Raw genomic sequence first — 19,816 nt, forward strand, 5'->3', positions numbered from 1 at the left:
TCCCCCTAACTGAGAGGGGGGCCAGAGACAATTACTTGATGCACACACACATGCATGCACACACACACCTGACTCAGTAGTGTCCCAGTCCACTTGCACGGAAGGCCAAAGTATCATGCTCCACTAGACCTAGCCTTCAGGCCCTGAGGTGCAGACATCCAGCCCAGCTGCTGCTCCCTCTCTGCCCCAGCATGTGTTCTCTACCCTGGGTTGTAGGCCTGGCTAGTCTCTCCTAAAGCCTGGAGGTCTGGTGGTGTGGTGGGCTCCAGATGTCCTGTTGGATGTTGAAATCTGGAAAGACAGGCCCACCAGCGTGTGTCTGCTCGTGTGTGCCTTTGTGCGTGTGTCGTTCAGAATGGTGTCTGTCTGCCGTGCAGGACTGCCATCCATCTACCCTGAAGCAGCACATCTGCATGTCTGGAGAGGGATGGGAGAAATTGTCTGAGTGAGAAAGTCTGAGGCAGGGGAGAGAGGCTGGGTGGAGGCTATAGGACTAGGAGAGAGACTCGGCTAGGAGAGAGAGTCTAGGGCAGGGGAGGAGAGGCTGGGTGGAGGCTATAGGACTAGGAGAGAGGCTCTGCTAGGATAGAGGGTCTAGGGCAGGGGGGAGAGGCTGGGTGGAGGCTATAGGACTAGGAGAGAGGCTCTGCTAGGAGAGAGGGTCTAGGGCAGGGGGGAAGAGGCTGGGTGGAGGCTATAGGACTAGGAGAGAGGCTCTGCTAGGAGAGAGGGTCTAGGGCAGGGGGGTGGAGGCTATAGGACTAGGAGAGAGGCTCTGCTAGGAGAGAGGGTCTAGGGCAGGGGGGGAGAGGCTGGGTGGAGGCTATAGGACTAGGAGAGAGGCTCTGCTAGGAGAGAGGGTCTAGGGCAGGGGGAGAGGCTGGGTGGAGGCTATAGGACTAGGAGAGAGACTCGGCTAGGAGAGAGGGTCTAGGGCAGGGGGAGAGGCTGGGTGGAGGCTATAGGACTAGGAGAGAGGGTCTGCTAGGAGAGAGGGTCTAGGGCAGGGGGGAGAGGCTGGGTGGAGGCTATAGGACTAGGAGAGAGACTCGGCTAGGAGAGAGAGTCTAGGGCAGGGGGATAGAGTGGAGCAGGGGAGAGAGGCTGGGTGGAGGCCATAGGACTAGGAGAGAGACTTGGCTAGGAGAGAGGGTCTAGGGCAGGGGGCGAGAGGCTGGGTGGAGGCTATAGGACTAGGAGAGAGACTCGACTAGGAGAGAGGGTCTAGGGCAGGGGGAGAGAGTGGAGCAGGGGAGAGAGGCTGGGTGGAGGCTATAGGACTAGGAGAGAGACTCGGCTAGGAGAGAGGGTCTAGGGCAGGGGGAGAGAGGGTCTAGCGCAGGGGGAGAGAGTGGAGCAGGGGAGAGAGCTGTTTTGGTTGGAGCTGTAGCTTGCAGGGATGCTCTGGGGTATAGGGTTGGGACTGAATAAAACTAAGGTGGCCACACTGATGCTAGAGAGTTGTTTGGCAAAAATAGAAACCATTGATGTGTGCCTTCACTGTCCAGACCTCCAAGCCTAGACCCCCCAGTCTTTACCAAACACACATACTTCTTGAGTCATCTCTCATCAGTTTCTCAACAGTTAAACCACTACCATTACAATTATTTTAATATGCTTCTTGAAACAGAGAATATTTTTTCTATAACAAACAGAGTAGTCAAACACGAGTGGTCAAATACAGCCATGAATGATCTCGGCCCAAATTGAACCAAACCTGGATTCAAATACTATTTAAAATACTTGTAGTGTTTGCTCTAGTCTGCCTGGGTTTGCAGTCATTGTGACTTGGTCCCATGGTGCCAGGCAAGCTCAATCAAGACCAGATAAAGTATTTTCACATATTTCAAATAGTGTTTAAACCTACGGCTGGAACCAAAACACTGGGCAATATTCCCATATACCTTCAACAACGCAAATTAACTATATCCTTTAAAAACTAGAGAAATGTGTATTTCCATTCAATGCACTGTGTGCCATTAATCATGAGATTATATGTGACCTAGTGGAGCCAACTCAAACAGGAATCTAATGAGGAAACCCTAGTAAGATTTAGTGCAGGGTATCATACAGACATAGGGTGTGTCCCTAATGCCACCCTATTCCCTTCCTAGTGCACTACTTTTGACCAGGGCCCAAAAGTAGTGGACTATGTAGCGAGCACAGAGCCATTTGTGACGCAAGCATGAAAGCTTAGCTGGGGTGGGGGGTGGAGGGGGGGTGTAGTCTCAATCTATCTGTGTTGAAAAATGAGGACCAGGGAACAACTGGTTTCATGAGTGGAGGATGTTGTGTCTGCGTGTGTGCGGCATGTGCGTGTGTGCGGCGTGTGCCTGTCCATACACGTGTGTGTGTGCGTGTGTGCATGCATATGAATATGTGTGTCCATGTGTACACAGTGAGCTCCTGTGTGTGTGTGTTTGTGTTTTTGTGTAAATGTGTGTGTTCAGGCTGCTGTACTGAACTATAGACACAGACCACTCAACATACTGTCACTACCTCGCTACTCAGACATTGCTCTGCTCATGTTTCTCACCAGCCTCTTATTGCTGTTTGTCTCCTGTTATGAACTGGCTGATTGTCTTATTGCTGTCTGTCTCCTCTTATGAACTGGCTGATTGTCTTATTGCTGTCTGTCTCCTCTTATGAACTGGCTGATTGTCTTATTGCTGTCTGTCTCCTCTTATGAACTGGCTGATTGTCTTATTGCTGTCTGTCTCCTCTTATGAACTGGCTGATTGTCTTATTGCTCTCTGTCTCCTCTTATGAACTGGCTGATTGTCTTATTGCTGTCTGTCTCCTCTTATGAACTGGCTGATTGTTTTATTGCTGTCTGTCTCCTCTTATGAACTGGCTGATTGTCTTATTGCTGTCTGTCTCCTCTTATGAACTGGCTGATTGTCTTATTGCTGTCTGTCTCCTCTTATGAACTGGCTGATTGTTTTATTGCTGTCTGTCTCCTCTTATGAACTGGCTGATTGTCTTATTGCTGTCTGTCTTCTCTTATGAACTGGCTGATTGTCTTACAATAAAATAACAATAATGAGGCTATATACACAAGGCGTACCAGTACCGAGTCAATGTGCGGAGGGGTATGAGGCAGGTGAGGTAATTGAGGTAATATGTAAATGTAGGTAGGGGTTAAAGTGACTAGGCAATCAGAATAGACAATAAACAGAGTAGCAGCGCATGTGAAGAGTGAAAAAGTGGGTCTATGTGTGATTGTGTGTGTGTGTGTGTGTGTGTGTGTGTGTGTGTGTGTGTGTGTGTGTGTGTGTGTGTGTGTGTGTGTGTGTGTCCTGCGTGTTTCCACACATCGGTGTTTGTCAAATCGAGTCCTGTATGTGTGTGTGTGTCCTATTCGTGTGTCATATGCGTGTCGTGTGTGCCTTGTTTAGATGCACTATAATCAGTCATTAACTGACACAGTGTGTTTACAGTGCCTGGGCGGTGGTGGAGGATGCCCTAGGCATCTCCTCTGTGTTTTACTACAGTGACGTAGCAGGGCTTAGAGAGGCAGACTAAACAACCTGTGTGTGTGGTTGTGTTCTGTGTGCGTGCGTGCGTGCGCACGTATGTGTGAGTCAGACTCTACAAGGATTGAGCAGACAGACACAGTGAGCGTGATGTTATTGAGCAACAATAAGTAGTCATGCTCAGATGTGTACAAACAGCAGGAAACACACAATGACCTTCTTACAGCTAAAGCATGTGGTCCTGCCCCATGATACCATATACACCGCTTTAGTAGAACCCTGTTAGTAGTGACCTCAACACAGTGTGTGCATAACAGTACAACGATAGGCCTTTCATAAACTGTGGTCTACGTCAACCTTATGCTGGGGTCTATTTGATTTCCAGCAGAGAGATTTGTTGACAGACAGACGGGCGGGTTAATGGATGGAAGGACGGATAGAAGGATGGACAGGCAGGCAGGAAGGCGGTCGGACAGATGGATGGACGGACACAGACAGAGACAGGGTCCTCAGTCCTCGTCCCCCGTGGGACCTGGTGAGTTATCACTCTTCGTATTTACTCAGGTGTGTGAGGTAGCCATAGCATGGCAACCGACCAACAGTGTGTTGGTGTTTGCTTGTTCAGGGACTGACAGTACAGCGGTAGAGGTCCACTACTGTCCCCATGGGAACCTGGTGTAGTCATTACCTGCTCCTTACAACCAGACACACTGACACCTAACTGTGGACGTTTCCTTTGACCCACCTAGCTACTAAACCATGTTTCCAGATACAAATCCATCTGTAGTTGCCTGTGACCCATTAAGGACTGGCACCAGTGAGTCTTGGCCATAGACATCATGGCACCATGACATCACTGACCCTCCAGTATAGGGAAGCATTGATCTGATCCTGTTCAGGTGTTTTACGTGTCCCCTAGCTTGGCTGTTGGTCTGATAAAACACATTGATAATGTTTCTGGCACACATACTCACAAACGCATGCACGCAAGAATACACACACACACACACACACACACACACACACACACACACACACACACACACACACACTCTATTGCAGACGGTGTGAAAGGAAGGCCCGGAAAATTATTGAAGACTCCAGCCACCCAAACAATAGACTGTTTTCTCTGCTTCCGGTGCATCAAGTTGGACACCAACAGGGTCCTGAACAGCTTCCATCCCTACACCATATGACTTCTAAATAGCTAACAAAATGTCTACACGAACTATCTGAGTTGACTCTTGTATTTTATTTTATTTCTGTGCTGTCTCTATGCACACTCACAGGACTCTACATACTCATGCACACTGACACTTCAACACACACAGCATGCACACACATGTATACTCACTCTACACACACACACACGCACACACACTCACATACAACACATTAATTCACACTACTGCTACTCTGTTTCTCATATAGCATGATGCCTAGTCACCTTACCCCTGTACATATCTACCTCTATTACTCCAGTATCACTGTACATATCTACCTCTATTACTCCAGTAGCCCTGGACATATCTACCTCTATTACTCCAGTATCCCTGGACATATCTACCTCTATTACTCCAGTATCCCTGTACATATCTACCTCTATTACTCCAGTATCCCTGGACATATCTACCTCTATTACTCCAGTATCCCTGTACATATCTACCTCTATTACTCCAGTATCCCTGTACATATCTACCTCTATTACTCCAGTATCCCTGTACATATCTACCTCTATTACTCCAGGATTCCTGGACATATCTACCTCTATTACTACTCCAGTATCCCTGGACATATCTACCTCTATTACTACTCCAGTATCCCTGTACATATCTACCTCTATTACTCCAGTATCCCTGTACATATATACCTCTATTACTCCAGTATCCCTGGACATATCTACCTCTATTACTCCAGTATCCCTGTACATATCTACCTCCTACTCCAGTATCCCTGGACATATCTACCTCTATTACTCCAGTATCCCTGTACATATCTACCTCTATTACTCCAATATCCCTGTACATATCTACCTCCTACTACAGTTTCCCTGTACATATCTACCTCTATTACTCCAGTATCCCTGTACATATCTACCTCTATTACTCCAGTATCCCTGTACATATCTAAATCCTACTCCAGTATCCCTGGACATATCTACCTCTATTACTACTCCAGTATCCCTGTACATATCTACCTCTATTACTCCAGTATCCCTGGACATATATACCTCTATTACTCCAGTATCCCTGGACATATCTACCTCTATTACTCCAGTATCCCTGGACGTATCTACCTCCATTACTCCAGTATCCCTGGACGTATCTACCTCTATTACTCCAGTATCCCTGTACATATCTACCTCTATTACTCCAATATCCCTGTACATATCTACCTCCTACTACAGTTTCCCTGTACATATCTACCTCTATTACTCCAGTATCCCTGTACATATCTACCTCTATTACTCCAGTATCCCTGTACATATCTAAATCCTACTCCAGTATCCCTGGACATATCTACCTCTATTACTCCAGTATCCCTGTACATATCTACCTCTATTACTCCAGTATCCCTGGACGTATCTACCTCTATTACTCCAGTATCCCTGTACATATCTACCTCTATTACTCCAGTATCCCTGGACGTATCTACCTCTATTACTCCAGTATCCCTGTACATATCTACCTCTATTACTCCAGTATCCCTGGACATTGAAATATGATATTTGCTCTGACCCGGTTTATAGCTCCCTACTTTCTCCTGTTCTTCGTTTTGTTCTACCTTTTGTTATTTGTTTGTACTACATTGATATTGATCACTGCATTGTTGTTTTTAGAGCTTGAAACACACAGACACAAACATACTTTAGTGGTCACCTGTAGTATCCAGAAGATGGCAGTCATGCATAGTGTAAAGTATTGTATGTAGACTGGCACCAGACACTGTGTGTGTGAGTCCCAAACTTATTTTTGAGAAGAAATGTGTTTGGATCAGTAGTCAAGACCTTATATACTGCTGTTCTCTCTCTCTCTCTCTCTCTCTCTCTCTCTCTCTCTCTCTCTCTCTCAATTCAATTCAAGGGGCTTTATTGGCATGGGAAACGTGTTAACATTGCCAAAGTAAGTGAGGTAGATAATAGATCTCTCCCTCTCTTTCTCTCTCTCTCTCTCTATCTCTCTCATTAACAATCACACATATTAGCAAACTTATTTCATTTCAAACTTCACATTTCTCTAGTATAGGCTACTTATCATAATGAACGAATTCAGCCAAATGCCTGCGATAAGTGACGGGTACGGTCAGTGTCGATCATTTTCGGTTTATCGTCCCAGTTCTACTCCATCATTGTATAAACACACACCCATACTAAATGGGGTTTCCTCATAGAGGAATCTAAAGAATGTGCATGTGTGCGTGTGCATGTGTCACCCTGTCATTATGCATGTCTGTCATATGGTGTGTTTGTGCATTTGTGTGTGTCGGTGTCTGTCGGCTTTTGTGTGTATAAATGACAGAGAATGAAATCAATAAGCTAGCAGGACTTTGGTATTTTAGTGAATAGAGACCGTGTGAAAGTGTCGCCTGCTAAGCCTGCTAATTATCTGCTCAGGGGAAATTAGGAGGCAGATTGTTCCAGACACAGAGCTGGGAGTTGGGTCCTCTGGGAGAGAGAGACATGGAAATAATCACACTGGATTACATGATTTATGATGCCTAAACCCTTTCTCTGTCCCGCTCTCTTTCTGTCTTTCTCTGTCTCTTTCTCTCTCTCTCTCTCTCTCTCTCTCTCTCTCTCTCTCTCTCCTCCCCTCCTTTCTCTCTCTTCTTCTATCTCCCTCTTTCTCCCACCACCTCTCTCTTTAACACTCTCTCGCTCTCTTTCTTATTCTCTCTCTCTCTCCCTCTCTCTCTCTGTTTCTCCCACCTCTCTCGTTCTTCTTCCCTTTCTCCCCCCCCCCACCTCTCTCTCAATTCAATTAAATTCAAAGGGCTTTATTGGCATGGGAAACATATGTTTACATTGCCAAAGCAAGTGAAATAGATAATAAACAAAAGTGAAATAATCAATCAAAAATGAACACTCACAAGTTTCAAAGGAATAGACACATTTCAAATTTCATATTAAGGCTATGTGTAGTGTTATAATGATGCGCAAATTGTCAAAGTACAAAATGTAAAAGAAATTAACATAAATATGGTTTGAACTTAAAATGGTGTTTGTTCTTCACTGGGGTTCCTTTTGTTGTGGCAACAAGAAAATACAACAGTGTGCTGTGATGGCATTGTTGGAATTGTTTGTGGGTCTGTGTAATCTGAGGGAAATATGTGTCTTTAATATGGTCATACATTTGGCAGGAGGTTAGGAAGTGCAGCTCAGTTTCCACCTGATTTTGTGGAAAGTGTGCACATAGCCTATTTTCTCTTAACAGCCAGGTCTGCCTACTGCAGTCTCTCTCAATAGCAAGGCCATGCTCACTGAGTCTGTACATAGTCAAGGCTTTCCTTCATTTTGCGTCAGTCACAGCGGTCAGTTATTCTGCCACTGTGTGCTCTCTGCTTAAGGCCCAATAGCATTCCAGTTTGCTCTGTCCTTTGGTAAATTCTTTCCAAAATGTAAAGTAATTATCTTTTTGTTTTCTCATGATTTGGTTGGGTCTAACTGTCTCTCTCTCTCTCCCACCTCTCTCTTTCTGTTCATCCCTCTTTCTCCCCCCACCTTCTCTCTCTCTCTCCATGCTCAGAGCGTGATATGTGCAGCTGGTTACATGCTAAGGCAATGGTGACAGATTGGAGAGGCATTTTCTTGGTTGTCAGTGAAAAAGTTCTTCTCAGATGAAGGGAATCCAGTGGAAGATTAGCACATACAGTGGGAAGAAAAAGTATGTGAACCCTTTAGAATTACCTGGATCTCTGCATAAATTGGTCATAAAATGTTATCTGATCCTCATTTAAGTCACAACAATATACAAACACATCCTGCTTAAACTAATAACACACAAACAATGATACTTTTTCATGTCTTTATTGAGCACACTGTGTAAACATTCACAGTGCAGGTTGGAAAAAGTATGTGAACCCCTGGATTTAATAACTGGTTGACCCTCTTTTGGCAGCAATAATCTCAACAAAACAGTTTCTGTAGTTGCGGGTGGGACCTGCACAACGGTCAGGAGGAATTTTGGACCATGCCTCTTTACAAAACTGTTTCAGTACCACAATATTCTTGGGATGTCTGGTGTGAACAGCTCTCTTGAGGTCATGCCACAGCATCTCAATCGGGTTGAGGTCAGGACTGACTGGGCCACTCCAGAAGGCGTATTTTCTTCTGTTCAAGCCATTCTGTTGTTGATTTACCTCTGTCTTTTGGGTCATTGTCCTGTTGCATCATCCAACTTCTGTAGAGCTTCAATTGGTGCAGATAGCCTTATATTCTCCTGCAAAATGTCTTAGTAAACTTGGGAATACATTTTTCCGTCGATGATAGCAAGCTGTCCAGGCCCTGAGGCAGCAAAGCAGCCCCAAACCATGATGCTCCCTCCTCCATACTTTACAGTTGGGATGAGGTCTTGATGTTGGTGTGCTGTGCCTTTTTTTCTCCACACATAGTGTTGTGTGTTCCTTACAAACAACACAGCTTTAATTGAATCTGTCCACAGAATATTTTGTCAGCAGCACTGTGGAACATCCAGGTGCTCTTTTGCGAACTTCAGATGTGCTGAAGTTCAGATGGTTTTTTGGACAGCTGTGGCTTCTTCCTTGGTGTCCTCCCATGAACACTATTCTTGTTTAGTGTTTTACATATTGTAGACTCGTCAACAGAGATGTTAGCATCTTCCAGAGATTTCTGTAAGTCTTTAGCTGACACTCTAGGATTCTTCTTCATGCCATTGATCATTCTGCGCTGTGCTCTTGTAGTCATCTTAGCAGGAAGGCCACTCATAGGGAGAGTAGCAACAGTGCTGGAATTTCTCAATTTATAGACCATTTTTCTTACCGTGGACTGACCTTTAGAGATACTTTTGTAACCCCTTTCCAGCTTTATGCAAGGCAACAATTCTTAATCTTAGGTCTTCTGAGATCTCTTTTGTTCGAGGCATGGTTCATATCAAGCAAGGCCTTTTGTGAATATCAAACTCACATTTTGTGAGTGTTTTTTTATGGGGCAGGGCAGCTCTAACCAAAATCTCCAAACTCATCTCATTGATTCGACTCCAGGTTAGTTGACTCCTGACTCCAATTAGCTTTTGGAGAAGTCATTAGCCTAGGGGGTCACATACTTTTTCCAACATACACTGTGAATGTTTAAAGGATGTATTCAACATAGACAAGAAAAATGCAATAATTGGTGTGCTATTAGTTTAAGCACATCTATTGTTGTGACTTAGATGACTATCAGATCGAATGCCAAATTTAGGAAATCCAGGTAATTCCAAATGGTTCACATATTTTGTCTTGCCACTGTGCATGTGTGAGAGGGGGGGGGGGACAAGAGCGGGTGTGGGGGGGCACAAAGAGAGATGGAAAGAGAGAGAGAGAGAGCGGTACAGAGGAAGAACAAGAAACAGAGACAGAGCGAGAGCTGGAAAGAGAGTCATGGGACAGAGAGACAGAGATAGAGGAGCTAGGTAGAAACAGACTGAGAGAAAGAGAGGTGGGGGAGTCGATTGAGACACAGAGAGAGAATGAGAGAGAAAGAGACGCCACAGCTCCAGCCCCTACAGGCCTGGGGGAATCCATTGGAAGTGGCGATGGAAAAAGTCCTCTGTGTTTCCAGGAAGTAAGGTTCAGAACACACAGACAGCGCAGACCTCTGACCCCTGATTAACGTAACGTAGCATAGCCGCTAAGTGTCTCCCTTTGACATCACGGTTCCACTGACTGACTGATTGACTGACTGACTGACTGAGTATGGGACTGAACAGAGGGAATGAGAGTTTCCTCTCATCATGCAGGGTTGCGTTCAGTAGGGAGAAAACTGCGAGGTACAACCTACAACCTGAACTTGACCAATTTCTTTTGTTTTCTGTAAAAAAAAACTTTAAAAAACTATGTGTCTGCGTTGAGTTGGGTTATTGAATATTCTCAGTTATTAAAAGTTTGAATCTGTTGCATGCCTATTGAACATAACCCTAATGCAGATGGATAAATAATTTCTTAGTCATTTCTGAGTAAAAAAGTGTTTTAATGCTAAGACCAACATGTATCCATTCATGTTGAAGTGGCTAAGCCAACTGTTTTGAGTTAAGTATTTAACTCTGGTGAATATTCTTCCATGGACTAATCTATGTTGTTACTCAACAGTATTTCCAATGAAAGACTCCATTAGCCTTGTCAACTGACCGTTGAATGACATGTACACTACATGACTAAAAGTATATGGACACCTGCTCGTCGAACATCTTATTCCAAAACCTTGGGCATTAATATGGAATCGGTCCTCTCTTTGCTCTTTGCACTCTTCTGGGAAGGCTTTCCACTAGGGGTTGGAACATTGCTGCAGGGACTTCCTTCAATTCAGCCACAAGAGCATTAGTGAGGTCGGGCTCTGATGTTGGACGATTAGGCCTGGCTCGCAGACAGCATTCCATTTCATCCCAAAGGTGTTTGATGGTCAAGTCAAGTTCTTCTACACCGATCTCGGCAAACCATTTATGTATGGACCTCGCTTTGTGCACGGGGGCATTGTTGAAACAGTGAAGGGCCTTCCCCAAAATGTTCCACAAAGTTAGGAGCACAGAATCATGTTTCCATGCTGTAGTGTTAAGATTTCCCTTCACTGGAACTAAGGGGCCTAGTCTGAACCATGACAAACAGCCCCATACCATTATTGCTCCTCCACCAAACAAATCAAAAACTGAAAAATTGGGCGTGCAAAATTATTCAGCCCCCTTAAGTTAAGACTTTGTAGCGCCACCTTTTGCTGCGATTACAGCCGTAAGTCGCTTGGGGTATGTCTCTATCAGTTTTGCACATTGAGAGACTGATTTTTTCCCATTCCTCCTTGCAAAACAGCTCGAGCTCAGTGAGGTTGGATGGAGAGCATTTGTGAACAGCAGTTTTCAGTTCTTTCCACAGATTCTCGATTGGATTCAGGTCTGGACTTTGACTTGGCCATTCTAACACCTGGATATGTTTATTTTTGAACCATTCCATTGTAGATGTTGCTTTATGTTTTGGATCATTGTCTTGTTGGAAGACAAATCTCCGTCCCAGTCTCAGGTCTTTTGCAGACTCCATCAGGTTTTCTTCCAGAATGGTCCTGTATTTGGCTCCATCCATCTTCCCATCAATTTTAACCATCTTCCCTGTCCCTGCTGAAGAAAAGCAGGCCCAAACCATGATGCTGCCACCACCATGTTTGACAGTGGGGATGGTGTGTTCAGGGTGATGAGCTGTAAGAGCTGAAAGTTTAGAGGGACGGCCAGGTCTTGGTAGATTTGCAGTGGTCTGATACTCCTTCCATTTCAATATTATCGCTTGCACAGTGCTCCTTGGGATGTTTAAAGCTTGGGAAATCTTTTTGTATCCAAATCCGGCTTTAAACTTCTTCACAACAGTATCTCGGACCTGCCTGGTGTGTTCCTTGTTCTTCATGATGCTCTCTGCGCTTTTAACGGACTTCTGAGACTATCACAGTGCAGGTGCATTTATACGGAGACATGATTACACACAGGTGGATTGTATTTATCATCATTAGTCATTTAGGTCAACATTGGATCATTCAGAGATCCTCACTGAACTTCTGGAGAGAGTTTGCTGCACTGAAAGTAAAGGGGCTGAATAATTTTGCACGCCCAATTTTTCAGTTTTTGATTTGTTAAAAAAGTTTTAAATATCCAATAAATGTCGTTCCACTTCATGATTGTGTCGCACTTGCTGTTGATTCTTCACAAAAAAATACAGTTTTATATCTTTATGTTTGAAGCCTGAAATGGGGCAAAAGGTCGCAAAGTTCAAGGGGGCCGAATACTTTCGCAAGGCACTGTAACTGCAGAGAACACGTTTCCACTGCTCTGGAGTCCAATGGCGTCGAGCTTTACAACACTCCCGCCGAAGCTTGGCATTGCGCATGGTGATTTTAGGCTTGTGTGTTGCTGCTCGGCCATGGAAACCCATGTCATGAAGCTCCAGATGAACAGCTATTGTGCTGATGCTGCTTCCAGAGGCAATTTGGAACATGGTAGTGAGTGTTGCAACCGAGGACAAATGCGTTTTTACATGCTACACACTTCAGCACTCGGCGGTCCCATTCAGTAAGCTTGTGTGGCCTACCACTTCACGTTGAGCCGTTGTTGCTCCTAGACTTGTTGCTCCTAGACAATAACAGCACTTACAGTTGACCCGGGACAGCTCTAGCCGGGTAGAAACTGACTTGTTGGAAAAGTGTCATCTAAGTCACTGAGCTCTTCAGTGAGGCCATTCTAATACCAATGTGTGTTTATGGAGATTGCATGCCTGTGTGCTCAATTTTATACACCTGTCAGCAATGGGTCTAGCTGAAATATCCAAATTCACAAATTAAAGGGGTGTCCACATACTTTTGGATATATGGTGTATATGTGTACTGTGAAATATACACTAATAAGAACAGGGTGATGTAGGGCTGAGGGAAAGGTGAGCCAAATAGCTGTGCCAGGGTACCTTAGAAGAAAACACACAGGATAAAGGTGTGCGTGTATGTGTATGTGTAGTTGATGTAAACGTCGCCTGTAGCATGTTGGCTGGAGTACATCGATAACGTCACCTTCTAGGAGGTCTAACGCCAACTGTCTTTCATGGATTCAGGAATTCACAGACTAGTCTCTTGATCTGTCACCTTACACGGTTTGCTTTGAGTTCCGTGTGTTGTTGTGTAGACGCTTGTGAGTTTGACTCCCGCTCGGGGCAGAACAGAAGGCAAATATTTGACAATTTATCATAAAATGCATTTGTCACCCCCCCCCCTTTCTCTCTCTCTCTCTCTCTCTCTCTCTCTCTCTCTCTCTCTCTCTCTCTCTCTCTCCCTCTCTCACTCTCGCAGGCATGCACACACACACACACACACACTTGAGCTCACAAAGAGAAATGGGTGCTCAGTTATGTTTCTGTCACCTAACCCTACCTGTGATCTCCCTTAGTCTCTCCCCTGGCCCCGAAGGCAACTGAAGATACAGTATCACAGAGAATCCTCACACACAGCCACAGTTGTGTGTGTGTGCGTTCGACTAACTATTTAGCAGTCTTATGGCTTGGAGGGGTAGTAGCTGTTCATGGTCCAGTCGGTTCCAGACTTGGTGTATCGGTACCGCTTGCTGTGCTGTAGCAGAGAGAAAATTCTATGATTTGGGTGCCTGGAGTCTTCAACAATTTTTAGGGCCTTCCTCTGACACCGCCTGGTACAGAGGTCCTGGGTGGCAGGGATCTCAGCCCCAGTGATGTACTGGCCACACGTATTACCCTCTGTAGGGCCTTGCGGTCGGATGCCAAGTTGTTGCAATACCAAGTGGTGATGCAGCCAGTGAAGATGCTCTCAATGGTGCAGCTGTAAAACGTTTTGAGGATCAGAGAGGCCATGCAAAATCTTTTCAGCCTCCTGAGGGGGAAGAGGCGTTGTTGTGCACTCTTCACGACTGTTTTGATGTGTTTGGACCATGATAGATCCTTAGTGATGTGGATAACGAGGATCTTGAAACTCTCAGCCTGCTCCACTACAGCCCTGTCGATGTGGAGGCGTGCTCTGCCCTCCGTTTCCTGTAGTCCAAGATCAGCTGCTTTGTCTTGCTGACACTGAGGGAGAGGTTTTTGTCCTGGCACCACGCTGCCAGGTCTCTGATCTCCTCTATAGGCTGTTTCATCATCATCTGTGATCAGGCCTACCACTGTCAAGTGGGAAAAAGAAAGGGAGTAAGCACCCACCCCTGAGGGTCGATATTAGGGTTGAATATTTTCCCTGTATTTTACAAATGTTCCATCCCGAGAATAAATCACTTTTCTCCTGGGTAACCCAGTGTTTCCCGCTAAAACTGGAAGTCTCATTCAAAGCATTATAAAGCATAAAAATATGTTTGGATTTGATTGGAGCTTTGATCAGCATGAACATTCAAACCTGACGCTACCTGAGCCTTTGAGCCATATATTAAATACATTTCATGAGCCCTACATTAACAATATTCACTGCGATTCTCTGCCTCTAACCCTATTACAGGGGCTTAGTCACTGGCTTACTGGTGCTCTTTCATAACGTCCTTAGGAGGGGTGCGTCACTTGAGTGGGTTGAGTCACTGATGTGATGTTCCTGTCTGGGTTGCCCCCCTGGGTTGTGCCGTGGAGGCGATCTTTGCGGGCTATTCTCGGCCCTGTCTCAGGATGGTAAGTTGGTGGTTGAAGATATCCCTCTAGTGGTGTGGGGACTGTGCTTTGGCAAAGTGGGTGGGGTTATATCCTTCCTGTTTGGCCCTGTCCGCGACAACTACTGTGATTATTATCATTTGACCATGCTGGTCATTTATGAACATTTGAACATCTTGGCCATGTTCTGTTATAATCTCCACCCGGCACAGCCAGAAGAGGACTGGCCACCCCTCATAGCCTGGTTCCTCTCTAGGTTTCTTCCTAGGTTTTGACCTTTCCAGGGAGTTTTTCCTAGCCAACGTGCTTCTACACCTGCATTGCTTGCTGTTTGGGGATTTAGGCTGGGTTTCTGTACAGCACTTTGAGATATCAGCTGATGTACAAAGGGCTATATAAATACATTTGATTTGATTTGGATTAATCAGAAAAGAACATGCACAGTTCAGTGTTGCTTGCCTTAAAGCAAACACTGCCTTTTTTCCAGTTGCAGGTTTTGTCACATTCATTCCAGCAACATAGAACCCTTCACCCCTCTGAAGCTCGTCAGGGCCAGTCCTGGTCTATCCCTGAATGGGAGACCAAATATAGCTGGAAGTGGTGAAAATAAATACATGTAATGTGTGGAATTTTGAGGGACAAACACGTGAAAAATGTTCATGTTAAACTTCACATGTGTCTGAACACCATGCGCCTGACTTGTGAAATAATGCAACTATTATTTGTATGTTTTTAAGGGTAGCCACAGAAGAGGGTCAGTATGCTGGGATCTGACAGTAAGGCTTCTCTCTTTTCCTGGAAATCACATCATTCCCCCCAACCACCTACACAGACTCATCCCCCAGCGATGTTACTTGTTATGCACTACTATACCACTCCCTCTCCACCCCACTGGCCAGTCCAGCCACATACTGGTGGGAAAGTCTTGTGGTTCGTTGTTATACAATACGTATTCCTCTGTGGTTACGACAGGCTGAAAAAGGTCCACCTCCTCTGTCTCACCTGGTCACCCCATATGAGCTGTAAATCACCTGCTTAGAGTCACCAGAAAGACACACACTCACCAACCTGATGTCACATACATGAGAAGCAAAAAGATCACAATAAACAGGTTTGTATACTATCTCTCCAGAGCTGTGGATAGAGATAAATATGGCTCTGCATCTCTCTATTTGCTGTACATACAGTATTTTATCAGTGTTGACAATGAAGGCTAGTCATGGAAGATTCTTAATCCTTTCTCAGTTGAAACAGCATACACAATGATAGAATATGATGGTTGAATATGATACTGTTACAGAGATAGATAAGCATATAGTGTTCCCAAATAATGAGCTCAGCTACTTTATTAATGAGCAAGTGTTGGTTTGTTTCACCATGGAAACGCAAATACATATTTTCTGCTGTTCTTCTATACTCCTCTCATATCCTTATCACTTTGAGCATATATATGTGTGTGTGTGGTCATGTGTGTTACATTGTTTATCATTTAAAAGATAGACATACTGTATATACATCATTCCTATAGCTTCTTGCTCTGTCCGCAGCCACACTAGGTACAGCATATACTGTACAAGCAAACACTCACCAAATACTATGCATTTAACTTGGTTTGACGGTGTAATGTGCAACCAAACACTGACATCTAATATTCACTGTGCAATATAATGTGATATCCATAACCAAAGGACATCGGAGGTGGCATATGAGATGGACTATACGTTTTAAACAAAAGGAGTAGTGACACAAATCAGACACACACACACACAATGCTAAACCTGTGCCCTCCAGCCTCCCTCCAACCCTCCCATAGTTGTGTGACAGACATATTTTCAGTTATTCTTCAATATTCCTCTTAATGCCCTATCGCTGTGAGAACTTCAACGCTGCATAAGTGTGTGTGTGTGTGTGTGTGTGTGTGTGTGTGTGTGTGTGTGTGTGTGTGTGTGTGTGTGTGTGTGTGTGTGTGTGTGTGTGTGTGTGTGAGTGTGCGTGTGCGTGTGTATTGGAAGTACCGTAGATGCTTTGGCTTAAAGAGATTGAATTGTATCTTGAAAACTACGTTGGTATTATTTAAACATTCTGTTTTGGATTGCACATGCATAATATACTGTCTGTAATCTCCTGACTGAGAAAGCCACACAATCTTTGCATTCAATGGATCAAATATTTAGTTCACGTGAGTTGCGCGCTTGTCCCTTTTATAGTGTAAGCACCTACACATTCGCAACATTCAGTATTATATGATTTTCAGGATGTAATTTAATATCATACGAAATGGATGACGTTGTGCACAATTATCAGGGACCCGTTTTGGGTCGTGAGCACTACTGTCAAAACTACTGGCTGAAATGATACAAAACCTCTGTAGAATTTTTGAGAGAAGGATAGAGAGTTTCTTACTTTGACACTTACCTTTCTCTGAAACCCTGGGCCCACTGTGGGGCCCTCTGAGGGGTGTGTGAGGGGTGTGTGCCTGTGCGTGACACTGTGCCCACCTCTGAGTCACTGACGGCCTTCAGGGTAGTCAAAGGCGATTAATGACCGCAGCTGATGATGAGGTGACGAAAAACGGGAATATGATGGATGAACGTGTGTATGTGCGTCTGTGTGTCTGTGTTCGTGTGTGTGACTGATTCATGGTCGATCCAGCTAGCTAGTGTGTTAATTTCAAAGCCTTCTCTCTCGCCCTCAGGTGTACCACACAACGTGCCATAAACACACGCAACAATCTGTGTTCAATATCCTTTGAAGTGCCAACTTTACATTAAGTCACCCTTTTCATATTGAATCATTCAATAACTGCTTTGATAACCAATATGTACTCACTATAGTTGCATTCCGTTGCACAAATAAATCAAAGTTCCCTGTAATCAGACCTGGGTTCAAATGCTATTTGATATCATATCAAATACTTGTTCTGTGCTTCCACAAGCTTAATAAACCAATAGAATATTCCTACAACTGCAACCCCCGTCCATCTTGCAATCCAGGTAAGCTAGTTGTTGAAAGATGTCTAATAGTATTTTAACCCAGGTCTGCTTGTAACTGATATGGTATATGTGCATTGATGAAGGTGCCATGAAGAATGCCTTCTCAACTCGATATCATCAGTCCACTGACCCCTGGCCGGCATAGTTATCTGAAGGGAGTGGAGGCTAGGCCTAGGATTACAGTTGGTGTGTGCGTGTGTGTATGTGGTTGCCTGCTAGCTTGCATGCGTGTGTGTGTGCGTGCGTGCGTGTGTCAGTGTGTGTGTGTGTGTGTGTGTGTGCGTGCGTGTGTGCGTGTGTGCGTACGTGCTATGAGGTGGCGATAGAGCAGACAGGGAGTAATGCTGGAGACAGCTAGCTGTGCATGTTTATTACATGGTAGTTCCTCTGAAAACTCATGTCGTGTCTTTGGCTATGCCAGATGAAGTGATATGACATGCTATTCTATAAAATAATTTCTCTGTAATTAATATGACCTGATTAAGCTAATCAGGTAAATGTAATTAACTAGAAAGTTGGGGCACCACGAAATATAATGTTTATAGAGCTGTTATCTTCCGAATAAACTCTTAAAGACCTAGTAATCCTTTACATCGATAGCAGTCAATATTTAATCGTCACTTTATTCAGTCTCATCTGAAAGTTGGATATCCTTGGTTATCTTCACGAACCCTGGCTAACAAGTTGAATCAGCAATACAAAATTTGGTTTAATTATTTATTTACTAAATACCTAAATAATCACACAGAATTGCATCTACACAGAATGGATCATACATTGATTACAAATTATGTCATAAAGAAAACGTCCCTGGTGGACGGAGCCGACACGACAGCTGGTTACACAAAGGAAAGGGGTTTGGGTTTGAATGAAAGAGTGGGAAGACTGAGAACAAAAATGTTTTGTGTCCATATCTTATGCTATCGTAAATACAGTATCTTATGCATTCTAAATAACCACCCATTTGAAAAAGGAGAACGCAATAAATATTTACTCTGAGCTGCGCTAAGGTAGATTGTTCGTAGATGGGAGTCCGGGTGGTCCAGCATGGATCTCTGGGCCTCTGAAGACTATCTAGTGGTGCACTGGAGTGTGGTAGAATGGACAGTCTGTTTCCTCCTCTCCTAGCCCACGTTTAGCGGACGGATGGGGTAGCACTTCTTTAGTGAATAAAAGTTCAAAGTTCATACCAAGTTGCCATACTTTAAGCTCATGCTATAATAAGCAGTGCAGAATAGTATATATATATACAGTATATATATATATATTGTATATATTACAAAATTGTAACACAAGCAATAAATACACAATGTCCAATGATAGCGTGGCTTTCTACTTCGATGTGCAGGGATACAAGACAACTGAGGTAGATACAGGGGTAAAGTGACTTGGCAACAGGATGGGTAATAGTCAGTAGCAGAGACATATGTGATGAATGTGGAAGTGTGTGTGTTGTGAATGTGTGCCTGTGTATTCATATTATGTGTGAGTGAGTGAGTGAGTGAGTGAGTGAGTGAGTGAGTGAGTGAGTGAGTGAGTGAGTGAGTGAGTGAGTGAGTGAGTGAGTGAGTGAGTGAGTGAGTGAGTGAGTGAGTGAGTGAGTGAGTGAGTGTTGGAGTATGCATGAGTATGTGTCAGTATGAGTCCAGTGTGTGTGCAAGAAGAGTTGGTGCAAAAAGGGTCCGTGTAGCTATTTGGGTAAGTATTTAGCAGTCCTATGGCTTGGGGTTAGAAGTTGTTCAGGAGCCTTTTCTTTACAGACTTAGCGCTCCGGTACTGTTTTCCATACGGAAGCAGAGAGAACAGTTTATGTCTTGGGTGGCTGGAGTCTTTTAACATTTTTAGGGCCTTCTTCTGACACCGCCTGGTATAGAGGTCCTGGATGGCAAGGAGTTCAACCACAGTGATGTACTTTGTTGTACGCACTACCCTCTGTAGCGCCTGTTGGATGGCGAGCAGTTGCCATACCAAGTGGTGATGCAGCCAGTCAAGATACTCTCAATGGTGCAGCTGTCA

Source organism: Oncorhynchus nerka, linkage group LG28, assembly GCF_034236695.1.
Source record: "Oncorhynchus nerka isolate Pitt River linkage group LG28, Oner_Uvic_2.0, whole genome shotgun sequence".
Taxonomy (NCBI): domain Eukaryota; kingdom Metazoa; phylum Chordata; class Actinopteri; order Salmoniformes; family Salmonidae; genus Oncorhynchus; species Oncorhynchus nerka.